The sequence below is a fragment of the Benincasa hispida genome, chromosome 6 (assembly GCF_009727055.1).
Source record: "Benincasa hispida cultivar B227 chromosome 6, ASM972705v1, whole genome shotgun sequence".
NCBI classification, from domain to species: Eukaryota; Viridiplantae; Streptophyta; class Magnoliopsida; order Cucurbitales; family Cucurbitaceae; genus Benincasa; species Benincasa hispida.
Genome location: NC_052354.1, coordinates 39,134,679 through 39,149,371, shown reverse-complemented (window position 1 = coordinate 39,149,371; position 14,693 = coordinate 39,134,679). Strand labels below are relative to the sequence as shown.

At 28.5% G+C, this 14,693-nt stretch overlaps 1 pseudogene; it reads right to left on the bottom strand.

The window, feature by feature from the left end:
- Window positions 1–6,799, bottom strand: part of LOC120080297 — a 13,221-nt pseudogene extending 6,422 nt beyond the window's left edge.
- Between the last annotated feature and the right edge of the window lie 7,894 nt (window positions 6,800–14,693).

The following is a 14,693-nucleotide window of genomic DNA, read 5'->3' as shown; positions in this document are numbered from 1 at the left end:
ATATTAATGTGATTAAATTGACAATTAAATTTTTTTTTTAAAAAAAAAGGCTTTGGAACCTGTGCATGAGGGCAGAAGGAATGGCGAGTTTAACGTAGTTCAAAATCCCACAAAACGCCTCGCCGGAAAATCCAGTCCACGTCTTCCGGCACGACGGCGCAACTCTAACATAAACCACCATCGCCGTCGCATTTATCCAGTACGACACAGCATTAGCCAAGGCCGCCCCACGGTTCCCCAACCCCGACCGGAACACCAAAGCCCAACACACAAAGCAGTGGAGCACCGCCGTGGCAGCGGCGGCGACGGCGGCGGGAAGAACATTGTTCTGGGTCTGCAGGAAACGAACGTGGCACTGAAGAATCGCGTAGGCGAAAATGCTGGGAACCATACAACGGGCGTAGCGGCCAGCCTCCACCGCGATCTCGGAATCTTGGCCGAGCAGGCGAAGAATATCGCCGGCGTTGAACCAGACGGCGGCGAGTGGGAAGCTGGCGAGAAGAAGAACAACCATGGCTCTTTGCAAGTGAATTCCTAACATATGGTATTGTTTTGCTCCATATGATTGCCCACAAAAGGTCTCTAATGCACTGCACATTCCATTCTATATACAATATAATAAATATGTTATATTTTCTTTTTATCTTAAAAAAATATAAATTTATATGATTGTACTAATCAAAACTTTTATTCTCAAAACTTTTATTCGCAAAATATTAAGTAAGATTTATATGATTTTCATAGGTGAACAGTTTTACACTCGCCTATTTTAGACTTTTGTTAAGAATACCTTTAAAAAAGGTCAATGCATTAAAGTTTTTATAAATACGTAGACTCCTTGAAATGTCTAATTAACGATGTATTGACAATAAAATCCTAATTGAAATTGTAAATTAATTTAGTTATGAAAGTTTAAGGAATAAGCTATTAAAATTATAAGTTTTACCTAATTTATCCAAACAAAATATAATAAATAATATAAATTAAAATGATAAACTTACAAAAATTCATAATCTCAATCTAACTTTTTTTTTTTTTGCGTATGGCTCACTCATATATTGTTGAAATGTCATTTCTCAATTATATATATGTGTTAGTTTAAAATTTTAATTACAACCTTCGAAGTTTCAAATATGAATTAATGTCGTCCTTTTTATAATTCACCATACATATAGGGTGGTGAGTTGAACTTCTCTAACCATTTACTCAATAAAAACATATATAATATAATACATTAGAAAAAAATTATATCTTGTCAAATGATAAAAAGATTCAAAGTACATAACAAAAAAAACATGATCATAAATTAACTGAAAATAATTGAGATTCAATTTAATATTTTTGCTAACTAATTAAAAATATTTTATGTTTCATAAATATTATCAAACACAACTTTGGACAATTTAAAATTGGACTGTTAAAAACACAAAATACACCACTCTATTTTTAATTGTATTTCTCTCTCTCTCTCTTAAATTCATGTTTCTAGACGAGTAACCAAACCTATACTAAATGCCCCTCATTTAAAAAAAATGATAAACATATCAATTACCACATGATTATATGCTCACTATGACATAATTTTATTATTGTTATTATTATTATTATCATTTAAATGCTACTATCCTACACATTTTTAGGAAAAAAAATATCTTTTTATTCCCTAAGTTTTTTTGGAATAGGTGCATTCGGTCTTGAAGTTTCAAATTAACCATTTTAGTCGTTAAATTTTTAATAATAGATTTAAATTGTCATCTTCATTAACGGAATGATTTAAATTAACAGATCTGTCCAAGTAGATTATTTAAATGTTAATGTGACTTGCTAACTAAGTTGATGATTTGGATTTAAATTTGTCTTGTGAAGTCCGTCTCGTGAAGTAACTTTACAAGATAAACTTCACGAGATAAAAGATAGAAATGACGTGAAGTTGAGTTCTATGAGTTCATTTCTCGTGAAGTTCATCTTGTGAAGTTTCACAAGACAAATTTAAATCCAAATCATCAACTTAGTCAGCAAGCCACATCAACATTTAAATAATCTACTTGGACAAACCTGTTAATTTAAACAATTCTGTTAATGAAGAGAATCTTTTAAGTCTATTATTGAAAATTTAGGGACTAAAATGACTATTTAAAACTTCGGAATCAAATGCACTTATTCCAGAAAAATTTGGAACTAAAAAGGTATTTTTCCTTTTTATCATATCTAGAGTGGGACATCGAACTTCCGACCTCAAGATTGATAACTTAGTTGAATTATGTTCATATTGACTACTGCTATACTTATGTTTTGAATATATGTCTCATTAATTAGTATATTCTTTTAGCTACTTTATTTTGCACATATTTTATTTCAATTGAATTTTTAAGGAAAATTTTCACAAATAGAAAAAATATAAAACTATTTATAGAAATAGTAAAAAGATACTAATAGGCCTTGATGACTTTCATCAACATCTATCAGTGATATACTTGTATAAGTTTCTATCACTAGTATCAATGATAAACTTCTACTAATTTCTATTATTGATAGACACTGATAACTTCTTTCAGTCTCCATTAATGATAAACTTCTATTAATCTCTATCAATGATAGACTGATAGACTTCTATTAGCGTCTATTAGTAATAGACTTGTATCAATTTCCACTAATGATAGTATGATGATAGACTTCTATCACTAATAGACACTAATAGACTTTTATCACTGACAGACACTAATAATTAAGTTTTATCAATGTCTATCACAACTATCTAAAAGCAACAAAACTCAAATCTAACATCCAACTTCATGGGTAAATCAATTTTAATGACAAAACTTAATGGGTGTTCAATAACCAAACAAACTTAACCCAAAACACCCAAAATCTTACCCCTAACGGCAAAAAATCCAACGAATTTTAGCCCTGGCGGCGACAAGACGACGACAATGAGGATTGGGCTACACGGATCTAAGAGAGAGTGAATTGAATAGAGAGAGAAAAATCGACTCACACATACAACCAGATCTACGATGTAGACCCAAACGACAATGGATTGAGGTTGGCATGAGTGCGATGGTTACTCGACGTTAGAGTGCGAGGTTAGAAAGAGTTGATAGAGATCGAGAAGAAGAAAAAGAGCAAGGAGAAGGAGAAGGAGAAGAAGAAGAAGGGAGAAGATGATTAAATTTTACTATTTTGTATAAATGATTTCTTTATTTTTCTACTTTTAAAAATCTCCCAACTTTTAATCAAGAAGTGCAGTGGATTCTGTAACACGTCCCAGTCTATCATAGCATTGTCTGCATCATCATCACGAACTCGATATGTTAAGAAATCCTCATTGATAAAATTAATTATTTAATACAATAATTGAGTTTTTAATCAAATCTTGGTAAATTTATAAGTTTAACTAGTCTCGATCTGAACTTTAATATTGTCTCTAATAAGTGTATAAATTTTCAATTTTGTATATAATATATCATATAGATCTTTACATTTTCATTTTTTTTCATTGATCTATTTGATATTTTATAGAATTTAGATCAACTAAACACAAAATTGAAAATTTAGAGTTTTACTTAATATAAATTTAAAATTTATATCTAATAAACCTATTAATTAAAAAAATTAATATATATCAAAGATCTATTAGGTACAAAACTAAAAAGTTAAGGAATATATTAAACATTTTTAAAATTTAGAGACTTATTAGATATAAAATTGAAAATTTAACGACTTATTAGATATTTTCAAAAGTTCAAAAACTAAATAGAAACAAACAGTTAATTTTAAAAACTAACTTTTGTAATTTAACCTTTAATATAGCATTAAAAGTTTGATATTTTAAAACATAGACATAGTTTAATTTATAAAAAATGGCTCATATTTAATAATGGTTTGTTAGGCTTAAAACATGGTTCTTTCATATCTTTTTTTAGCCAAATATATTTCTGGGTGTTGAAGTTTGAGTTATTTGGTTTCTATCTAGTATCTAGTCTTTCAAATTTTAAAATAAATATTTTAAATTTGAGAAATGACTATAAATGTTCCATAAAATATTTTGACGGCTAGTTTAGTTATTAATTATATGATAAGATAGTTAGATTGGTAATTGTTATCGGTTTTTTTTTTTAATATAATTAGGGATGAGGAGATTCAAACCACGGACTTCGTTGATTTTAACACACTCTCAATTGAGTTATGTTCGGTTCGGCGAATCAGCTGATTTGACCCAATATGATAATTAAATATTTTTTCTTCAATGAAGTGTTTATTACTCTTCTTTTCTAGATTTGAAACGAATGATACTCACATTTATAAAGACCTCCTTCATTTAAATCCTAGATGAAGCTACAACTTGAGAACTCAACTAATTTTTTGATCGTTGCAATGGATGAAAGTGGTGTTACATTTCCCTTTTTTTTTTTTTTTTGTTTTAATATTTGATAAGTTATTTCTTAATATTTACTCTAATTTCTCCTATTATTTGTAAGATTGTTGGCAAAGACGATCTTTAACCTCATTTCTTTCAAATTGACAGGATGGCATGAATAAGGCCACTTGTTAATTTTTTTACATTATTATATTTAGTCAAACCAACAAGTGGTAGGTCACAAATTTTTAAATATCATACTAATTTATCGTTTGTTTTATTGATAATCAAAGTAAATAAAAAACCATTTAAAATCACTCCTTAAATTTTATGGATTAAAGTATTCATTTTAAATACATCATTAAATAGATATAAATATCAAAATCTTTTTCATATCACCTCATGCCATGTGATCAATACATTTTTAAAAATAGGTGGGATGTACCGTATTAATGTAACATTAGAAAAATTCCCAACCTCCAATCCAAACTTGAGATCCAAAAATTTGCCATTATTTTTCCACTACAAAAGTTTTTTTTTTTTTTTTTTTTCGAAAACTAAACATCCGTTTAAATTAATTTAAGAAAAAAATACTATTAAAAAATTCATTTTTATGTAAATACTTTTGGTAAAAACTATTAAGATAAACTTAAAAATTTATTTTGATAGTTATCAAATAATTTAATTTTTTTTAAATGATTTATTTTTTAAATTAAACATTTAAAAATATATTTAAAACGTGGTTATACAATAAACTAGAAAGGCACACTTTAACATAAAGAAAGAGTATCTCAAAATAATAATAATAATAGTAAAGAAAAATAAACTAAAAAAGGAAGAAATAAATAAAAGCCTAGAGGAAAGTGTAAAAGAAGGTGCGGTCAGAATAAAATAGTATATGGTTATACATATTTGGACGTATTAAAATTTTGTCCTTATACACACTTAGGTTGAGATTAATTTTCACCTCACTTTGGTAAAAATAAAATGCTTGATTCGTGTAGTGAGATCCATTAGGTGTATTTAAGAATGCACCAACTACTCTTTTCTTAGTATAGTTTTCACCTTTCAATCCTTCTTCAAATTTTGAAAACAAAATCTACGTCGATAATTATTTGATTTTTTATTTTTTGTTTTTTAAAAATTAAGTTTATCGAGACTATTTTTACCTTAATTTTTTTATTATTTATTTTATACCGATGGTTTAATAAACCAAACCAAAATTTAAAATCTAAAAAAATAATTTTTAAAAACTTGTTTTTGGAATTTAGAATTTAATAAGAATTCAACCATTGTACCAAATAAAGATGCAAATTATTATAAGAAATGGAGAGAAAATAGAATTAATTTCAAAAGTCAAAAACAAAAAACGAAGGTCCCATTTTGTAATTATTTTATTTTTTAAAATTAAACTTATGGACACTATTTTCACCACCAAATTTCTTCTTTTGTTGTCTACTTTTCACCAATAGTTTAAAAAACTATGTCAAATTTTAAAAACTAAAAAAAGTAGCTTTCAAAACGTTGATTTTATTTTTAGAATTTGACTAAGAATTCAACCATTGTACTTAGAAAGATGCATATCTTTGTAAGAAATGTGAATAATATAGGTTTAATTTTAAAAAATAAATGGTTACTAAACGAGGCCAAAATGATTACTAAATGGGATCTTAGTTCAAATTTTGGTTTAAAAAAATTTTAGTAAAACTTTCATCGAAAAAACCTTATAGATGGAAATAATGTTTATAAACTTAAATTTTAAAAATAAAAAACCGAACATTGTTATGATTATTATTATTCTTTTATGTGTACAACCATCACTGGATGACTATTCAAATAATTGCTTAACTAAACTTGCTTGGACAAAATTTCAAGTATGTCTTATATATATTTTTTCTAAATGTTTATTTTAGTTTTTAATGTTTTATTTATTTTAGGATAATAATTTGAAAGTAAAGGATTCAAACTCATGACGTTTTTGTTAGTAGTGTATATATTATATTAGTTAAATTATATTCATATTGATTTTCTTACTATATTGTTCATCTTTAATTCACATGACGAAATCATGCTCGAATTAATATGTTAAATGTATATATACTAACTCTCCCCTCATTTTATAAAAATTAAACTGAAAGTAAAAGAATAAAAAAAAAAAAAAAAAAGATGGTACGTACGAGGAGACTGAAGCCAGTGACAGCAGCGAAGGAAGTAGCCATGGAAGCGCGGCGAGAGGGAGCTGTCCGAGGTGCCCGACGAACATGATCGATATCATTTGCAACAGTTTACAACAGATTTACCGTCACCAGCGGCCCACCTAATCGGAGCTGCCTTTTCACCTCCGTCCAAAATCTCATCCTCGTGAAAATTCCGCCATCTCTCGCGGCGATGCGGCGGAATGAGTGGAGATTTCAGACTTTGCTGCTCTTCTTCCACGGCCATCTCTCTCTCTTTCTCGTGAAAAATTATCACTTTACAGTCAATAATAGGAGGCCGAATTCATTTTATAATGTCTCTACTCTGATGCCATCCGTGGGTTTGGAATATTGCCCAAATTACAAATTTAGTCTTTAAACTTTTATGCTTAAAAACTATTTTTTAGTTTTTAAATTTTCTTGAAATAACAATTTAGTTTCTTAATTTTAATTTACAAATATTAAGTTCTTATGCTTTCAATTTTATAATAATTTAATAATTGAACTTACTTTAAATTTGGCAATTATTTAGCCTTGGATATATATATATATATATATATATATTATATAATATATTAATATATATATATATATATATAAAAGAATCATTAAAATTAGAAGTTGATTTTATGTTATAATAAAAGAATTATTTACAATAATATGTTATAAAATTTTTGAATCTCTAATTACTTGACGATTAATTTGTAAGAATTCTCATTAAACTCTTAATACTAATTTTTATGACAAAACTAAATCGTTACAAAGTTTAAAGTACGAGGACTAAATGGTTACATAATAAAATTCATAGACTAAATATTGCTTCTATAAAAGTTTAGGAAGTATTAAAAATTATTTTTAATTACCCAATTTTATATATTTATATTTATATATATGTATGTTATGATGAATTTATGAACTTTTTAATTTTTTTTAGATATATCATTCAACTTTTAAGTTTGCATCTAATGGGCATTTACCAAACATATATTTTGAAAAATTTTATAAATGAATATATATTTTAGTCTAATTTTCTATTTGGTTCTTGAGCTTCAAAATATTACACTTTAGTCTTAAATTTTCGATTTAATTATTTTAATTCTTTAATTCCAACGAAAATAAAATTTTGAGTTTAGAGTAATATTTATGTTTTGAATTTGATTTCAATTTAGTCTTTAAAAATTATGGTTGATTTAATTTGATAATAAATAGAAATAAAAATGAAAGAAAATAATATATATACTTAGTAAATGAAATTTGAGTTCGTTAGCATTTATATTTGTGGTTTTCAAACTCAATATTTTCAATCATAAACTTTAGAAAAATAGTATATTTTGGATTAACTTTGTTTTTGTTTTTAGCTTACGAAAAGTTGGTGAGATTTTTTTATATAAAAAATATTTTTAATATATTTTTTAAAATGTTGTTAACTCTCCCTTTTAACTTGCGTCCATCTCACGTGTTGCTTGCACCAAATCATTGTCTTTACGTGTCCACTGCTTCTTTCTCTCTTAATTTCAAATAAATTAATCTTTTCGTTTTAGATTTAGATGGAGAAAGCAACGCAGGTTGGAGGAACAACATTAATGAAGAAAAGAGGAAAAAAAAAGTAATTATTTAAAATATATTTTTATTTAAAAGAAATTTAATTAAAAAAATGTGTGGCATCAACCTACTATGTTAGCAAAGAAAATGACAACCAAAGACCAAATAAACTACTATTACACTGAGATATCAAGTTTGAAAATATAAATTATGACCAAATCAAGTGCATCGTTTCCCAAAAAGAGTTAGTAAAATATGAACATGCAACAGAAAAAGGATATTATGTATTCAATCGTGTTTGGATCTCTGTCAATCTCACACTGCTTTATTAAAAAATTAATAATTATGAAACCATTTAATATGAGACATTTAAAAAGTTTAAACAAAATTTTCTACAAATATTAATTTATACTCTAAACTTTAGAGATAGATTCTATCGACACTGAACTAATAGTTGTATTAATTTAAATCTTAAACTTTCATAAGTGTATCAATTTACATCAATCTCTAAATTTCGTTTGACCAAATATTGTATGAAACTTATAATTTGAATCAATTAAACTCCTAAATTTTTACAGGCTAATCAACATAAATTTCTTCAAATGTTAGTTTTATAAAATAGACGAATAGAGTAAATGCATAAACGATTCTCAAAGAAAATTATGATTAAAAGTTTAAATTGATTCATTTAAAATTTTGGAGGTTTAATTGATACAATTATAAGTTTCATATGAATTTTTTTTTCCAAACAAAACATAATGAAAGATACAATTGATACACTTGTGATAATTCAGCGCTTAAATTGATATAATTATTAATTCAGAATTGAAATTGGTATAATACTAAAGTTTATAAATTGATATTTTTCCTAAAATGTTTGCATTGTTCAATTCGTCAATAGATACATACTAGTTTATTAGATAATATAATATGTTTTTAGTTTATTAGATAATATAATATGTTTTTACTTTATTTTCTATTATAATAAAGAAATAGTTTTATTTATGTCAATACGAGCACATATATATATATATATATATTCAACTCATATAAGTTTGTGCTATAAATTTCGAAGTCAAATGTTCACTTCCCTACCCCACATGTAATTAAAAAAAAATTTATTTATTATACGTGGTTACATATTATGAATTGATAAATTTATTTAATTGTTTAATAAATAATATAATTGTAAAAACACTATAAGAAGGAGACGATCTCCTAATGTTGAAAACCACTATCGAGAGTTTAATCGTCTATCTCTCGATGCCGTACAATAGCAGCCATCGGGAGATATAAGTAACTCTCGATGATGTTAACACATCTTCGGGCGTTCCAGTTAAATATGACTGAACTCCCGACGGGTGAATTAAACCATCAAGAGTTGTGCACAACTTCCGAAAACCGTTGTAAGGTGTTAGGAAATATGCGTGGGCATTGAGTTTAATATGACTTATCTCCCAAAGCGGATTATTTGTCAACAGGAGATACATTTCATATCACATCAGATTTGAAGTTAAATATCTCCCGGCAGGTATATTAACCCATCAGAAGTTAGGTACTAACTCCCGACGGTTACTTTATGTTGTCGGGAGTTAATAACCCTAATATATCATATCTTAAATCAATCAGATCTGAAACGCCGCTTTCCAACTTTCATCTCTTCTGCTTCTCCCCTCGATCTGCTTTGTCGATCTGAAGTCTTTCGTCGTCGAACGCTTCACTATTGAATGTCTCCGCTCCATCGAACGCTTTCGCCATCAAATGCCTCTCTTCCAGTCTGTCGAATGCCTTCTTCAAGTAATCTTTCTCTTTCTCTTAAATTTGTAAAATCTCTCTATCTTCATAGATAAGACGTAGATTTTTTTAATTTTTATGAATTGCTATTTTTATTTTAATTTTTATGAATTTTGAATTCTGTTTTGATTTTTATGAATTCACAAGGAAGAGAATTGTGACTTGTGATTTAGATTTTTTAATTTTTATCTTTAATTTTTAATTTTTTGGGGAAAAAGTGTCGGAAGTCGTAAATGTGTTTGATGATTTGAGAATCATATCTATGGCTTGGAGAAACTTTATTGTCTAACAGTTTGTGTCTACTTTCTACTTTCTAATTTCTTAATAGATTAATTTCTTGTTTTTTTCCCTTATTTCTCTAAAATTTATGTTTTTTTTCCAATCTAGTTATTCTTTTGTAATGTTAAAATGGGTTGCTGGTACTTTACTTCACTAGACATGATATTAAATGAGTTAGCAAAATTTTAGAAAAAGTTTCTTCTTGCATGCAATTAGACCCATATTAAAATTTTCTATAAGAAATTTTGTAAGAAACGGTTCATAATTTTGGCCAATCATTATATGAACTGTTTTTTTTTTTTAATATATTAAGTTTCAACATATGTGGGATGAGGATTCCAACTTCTAAAATTTTGATCGATAATATATGACTTAATTAGTTGAGCTATGATGTTGATATATAAAATTTTGGTCAATAATATGTGACTTAATTAGTTGAGCTATGATATTGATTGTTTATATGTTCCCTTGCTATTATGTTTTTCAATTGACGTTGATATACTATGCCAATAGAATATATAAAATGATATTGTACTTGATTATTATTAGGTCTATATCTAACAGGAATTTCATAATTCTTGTGATAATTATCTAAAAGTCAAATTTTGTGAATCATTTCCATCTCTTGATTTTGTTTTCTATAATTTGTAGTTGAGAAATGCATTCATAAGTCATATATAAGCCTCTAAAAGTTAACCACCATTCATTATCTACACAACACAGGTTATAATTTGTTTTGGATTACAAGTTGGGTAAGAAAAATTTTATTTTTAAGGATAAATAAAGAATGGATAAAACTTAGAAATAAGTTGTTGGTCGAGTATAGAGAAGGAGTATCCAATTTTTAGAAGTGGCAAAGTTTCATTTTAATGATTTCGGACGAATAAGATGCCCATGCAAGAATTATATGAATTCAATGTGGCAGTCATTAGAGGATGTGGAGTAACATCTATTAACATATGAAATATCCCACTCATACTGTGAATGAGTATATCATGTAGAGCCAGTCAACTTATCTAGAGGTTTTGAATGTCATACAACTTATTCATTACATAATGATGAAGAAACTAACATAGAGTATAATGTTGTTGAAGAAAATGAAATGTTGAATCTTATAAACGATCTACAAGTTCTAATTGAAAATGAAGACGCAAATGAAGAAGGGATAGAGAATGAAATGTCCACTAATGGTTGAGAAAGAGATATCATAAACTTATTTGAGGATTTAATGACTGAAGCATGTAATGAACTATACTCTGGTTGTTCGTAATTTTCGTCGTTGAACTTTTTAGTGAAGTTGATGCATATTAAAGTTCTAAACGTGTGAAGTAACAAATCATTTGACATATTGTTAGAATTGTTAAAAGTAGCGTTTCTAGCCGGCACCATTATTCCTACTTTCTTTTATAAAGCTAAGCAAAAATTGCGTAATTTAAGCATAGGTTCTGAGTCTATTCATGCGTGCAAGTACGGTTGTGTATTGTATTGGAAAGAATTTGCAGATTACAACAATGTCCAGTTTGTGATGAGTCTCGGTACAAAGTTAATGATGACAAGGGTAAAAAAGTCCCATATAAGGTATTACGTCATTTCCCATTGATACCAAGATTAAAGTGATTGTTTGCATCGAAAGAAAGTACTTCTGACATGAGATGACATAAAGATAAGTGAGTTGAAACGAAGGATATGTTACGACATCCAACTGATGTAGAGGGGTGGAAACATTTTGATCGTGAATTTTCACATTTCGATTTAGATCCCCGAAATATTCATTTGGAATTAGCTTCAGATGGGTTTAATTTGTTTGGGAATATGAGTACTTCATATAGTATGTGCCCTGTGGTGATAATCCCTTATAATTTGTCATATTGAAAATGCATGAAGGAGACAAACTTCTTCATGTCTTTGCTCATACCTGATCGAAAATCTCAAGGAAAGGAATTGATGTTTACTTGCAGCCATTAGTTGAAGATTTGAAAGAATTATGGACTATTGGTGTACGAACTTATGGTTGTGGTACCGATGGGTTTGATTTGAAAGAATTATGGATTATTTGAAAATTAAGAAACTTGAAGACGTTAAAAAAAAATAAGAGAGGATCATGCAAGACAAATGGAAGAAATGAAAAAAATGATTGAGGATATGATATGATCACAGAGAGAACGACCATCGAATTAGGTATGATTACTTAATTATCTAGTTGGCTAATATGTCGTTATCCTGTAATTATGGTAGCAAAGTAGTTATGTCTTACTAGTAGCTTTATGATAAGAATTGTTGGTTATCTTGCAGTTATGGTAGCCAAACAACTAGATTTTGATGTGTTTTCTAGAGTTTTTATGTGTTTGTGGATGTTTATAAAATTCGAATGTTGTGTGGGGTTGAGTTAAGATTAGTTATACTTGTTTGGGAGTTCAACTTGAATTTTTTTTTGTTTGTTTTTGGAAGTTTATGAATTTTGAATGTTGTGTAGGATGAGTTGAGATTATTTATCTTTCTTTTAGAGTTCTAACTTATGGTTTTTGTGTGATTGTGAAGGTTTAAGGTTGAGAACATGTAGTTTTGGAAATGTGTTGGTTTTTTTTTGTTTTATAGGATTGTAGAATTCATCTTATGACTTTTGTTTGTTTGTGAAAGTTTATGAATTTTGAATGTTGTGTGGGATGGATTGAGATTAGTTATTCTTTTGGAGATCAACTTGTGGTTTTTGTGTGTTTGTGAAGGTTTAAGATTGAGAATATATAGGCTTAGAAATGTGTTGATTTTCTTTGTTTTTTAGGATTGTAGGTTTCATCTTATGACTTTTGTTTGTTTGTGAAAGTTAATAAATTTTGAATGTTGTGTGGAATGGGTTGAGATTAATTAACTTTCTTTTAGAGTTCAACTTGTGATTCTTGTGTGTTCGTGAAGGTTTAAGGTTGCGAACATGTAATCTTGAAAGTGTGTTGATTTTTTTTTTATTATGTAAGATTGTAGGATTCATCTTATGGCTTTTGTTTGTTTGTGGAAATTTATGAATTTTGAATGTTGTGTGGGGTGGGTTGAGATTAGTTTTCAAATGAAGGGCTGGGAGTTTTTCTTACATTTAATCTTCATATATAGAATAATGTTCTCTAATTAATGTAATTGTAGGTAAACTACTATTTTGGAGATGCTGTTTGGAGATGTTGTTGGAGATGTCGTTTGAAGATGTCATCACACTTTCTTCTATGCATTCGTCAAGACATATTTGTTTTGTGGACTATCTTTGCCAACTTTTCTCTCTTTTATGTAATAAAGAATACTATTGACTTTGTTTTTTTTTTTTTTTTTTTATGTGTATTGATAATTTTGTTACTTTATATGTTTGATTTTCTTAACAATGTTTTAAATTTTAGGTTATTCATATCAAAATAAAAAAACCAAAAAAACAGCTTGGATATTGCGTTATTCCCGACGAGGCGTCAGCATTCTATTATCTCCTGACGGCTAGTAAATTGTTGGGAGTTTGATTTCAGAAACTATGAATCAAACTCTTAAACTCTAGACGACCAGTAACATCGTCAGGAGATTAGAGAACACACCGACAGATAAATACATCCATTGGGAGTAAATAAACTCCCACATTGTACATTGAGCGCGTTGGTGTGTATATGCGCATCAGGAGAGGGTTTATCCCGACAAAACTCCCGACGCCTATTTAGTCATCAGGAGATCACTCACGATTTGTTTTTTCCCGTTTTTCGACGATTCAGAGTGTCAGAAAAGGGATATTTTTTGTAGTGAAAATATAATAGTAAAATAATATTATGGTGAGATTGTTGTCGTAGGAGTTCATTCCTATTGTCCGTTGTGATAGCCAGAGTGCTATTCATCTTGCTAAGAATCCATCTCATCATGAATGGTCTAAGCATATCGATGTCAAATTTTATTTTTTCAGAGAAGTTATAGCCCAGAAAGATGTTGAATTGGTCAAGGTTCATACAGTTGAGAATTTGTTAGATATGTTACCAAGATTCTTCCAGCCCATAGGTTTTAAATACCTATTAGATGGGCTAAATATTAAATCTGGATGATAGAAAGATTGAGAATCAGCTTGACACTTAAATATTCTTGTTATGAGGAGATTTGTAGAAAATAACAAGGTATTTTAAGTAGGTTTTATTGGGTTTTTTTTGGAAAAAAATTAAAAGTCCATTGGCATTCTTGTAATTAATGTCATGATGAGATGAATTCTTCGCAAGATGAATAGCTTCTGGCTATCACAACGGACGATAGGAATGAACTCCTACGACAACAACTCACCAACTATCCTTTTCAACCAACATGCCTCTTTCACAGCTTCCCCCACTGAAATATACTCTGACTCAATAGTAGACGAGGCAACAACTGATTGTAGAGCAACTTTCCAACTGACCACATTATCAACAAACGAAAAATGTTACCTAATAGAGACCTTTTTTGGTCAAGGTCTGCAAGCATAATTTACATCTGTGAAGCCTTCCAACAGTGTTGATTTATCACAATCCCTGCTAAAACACAATGAT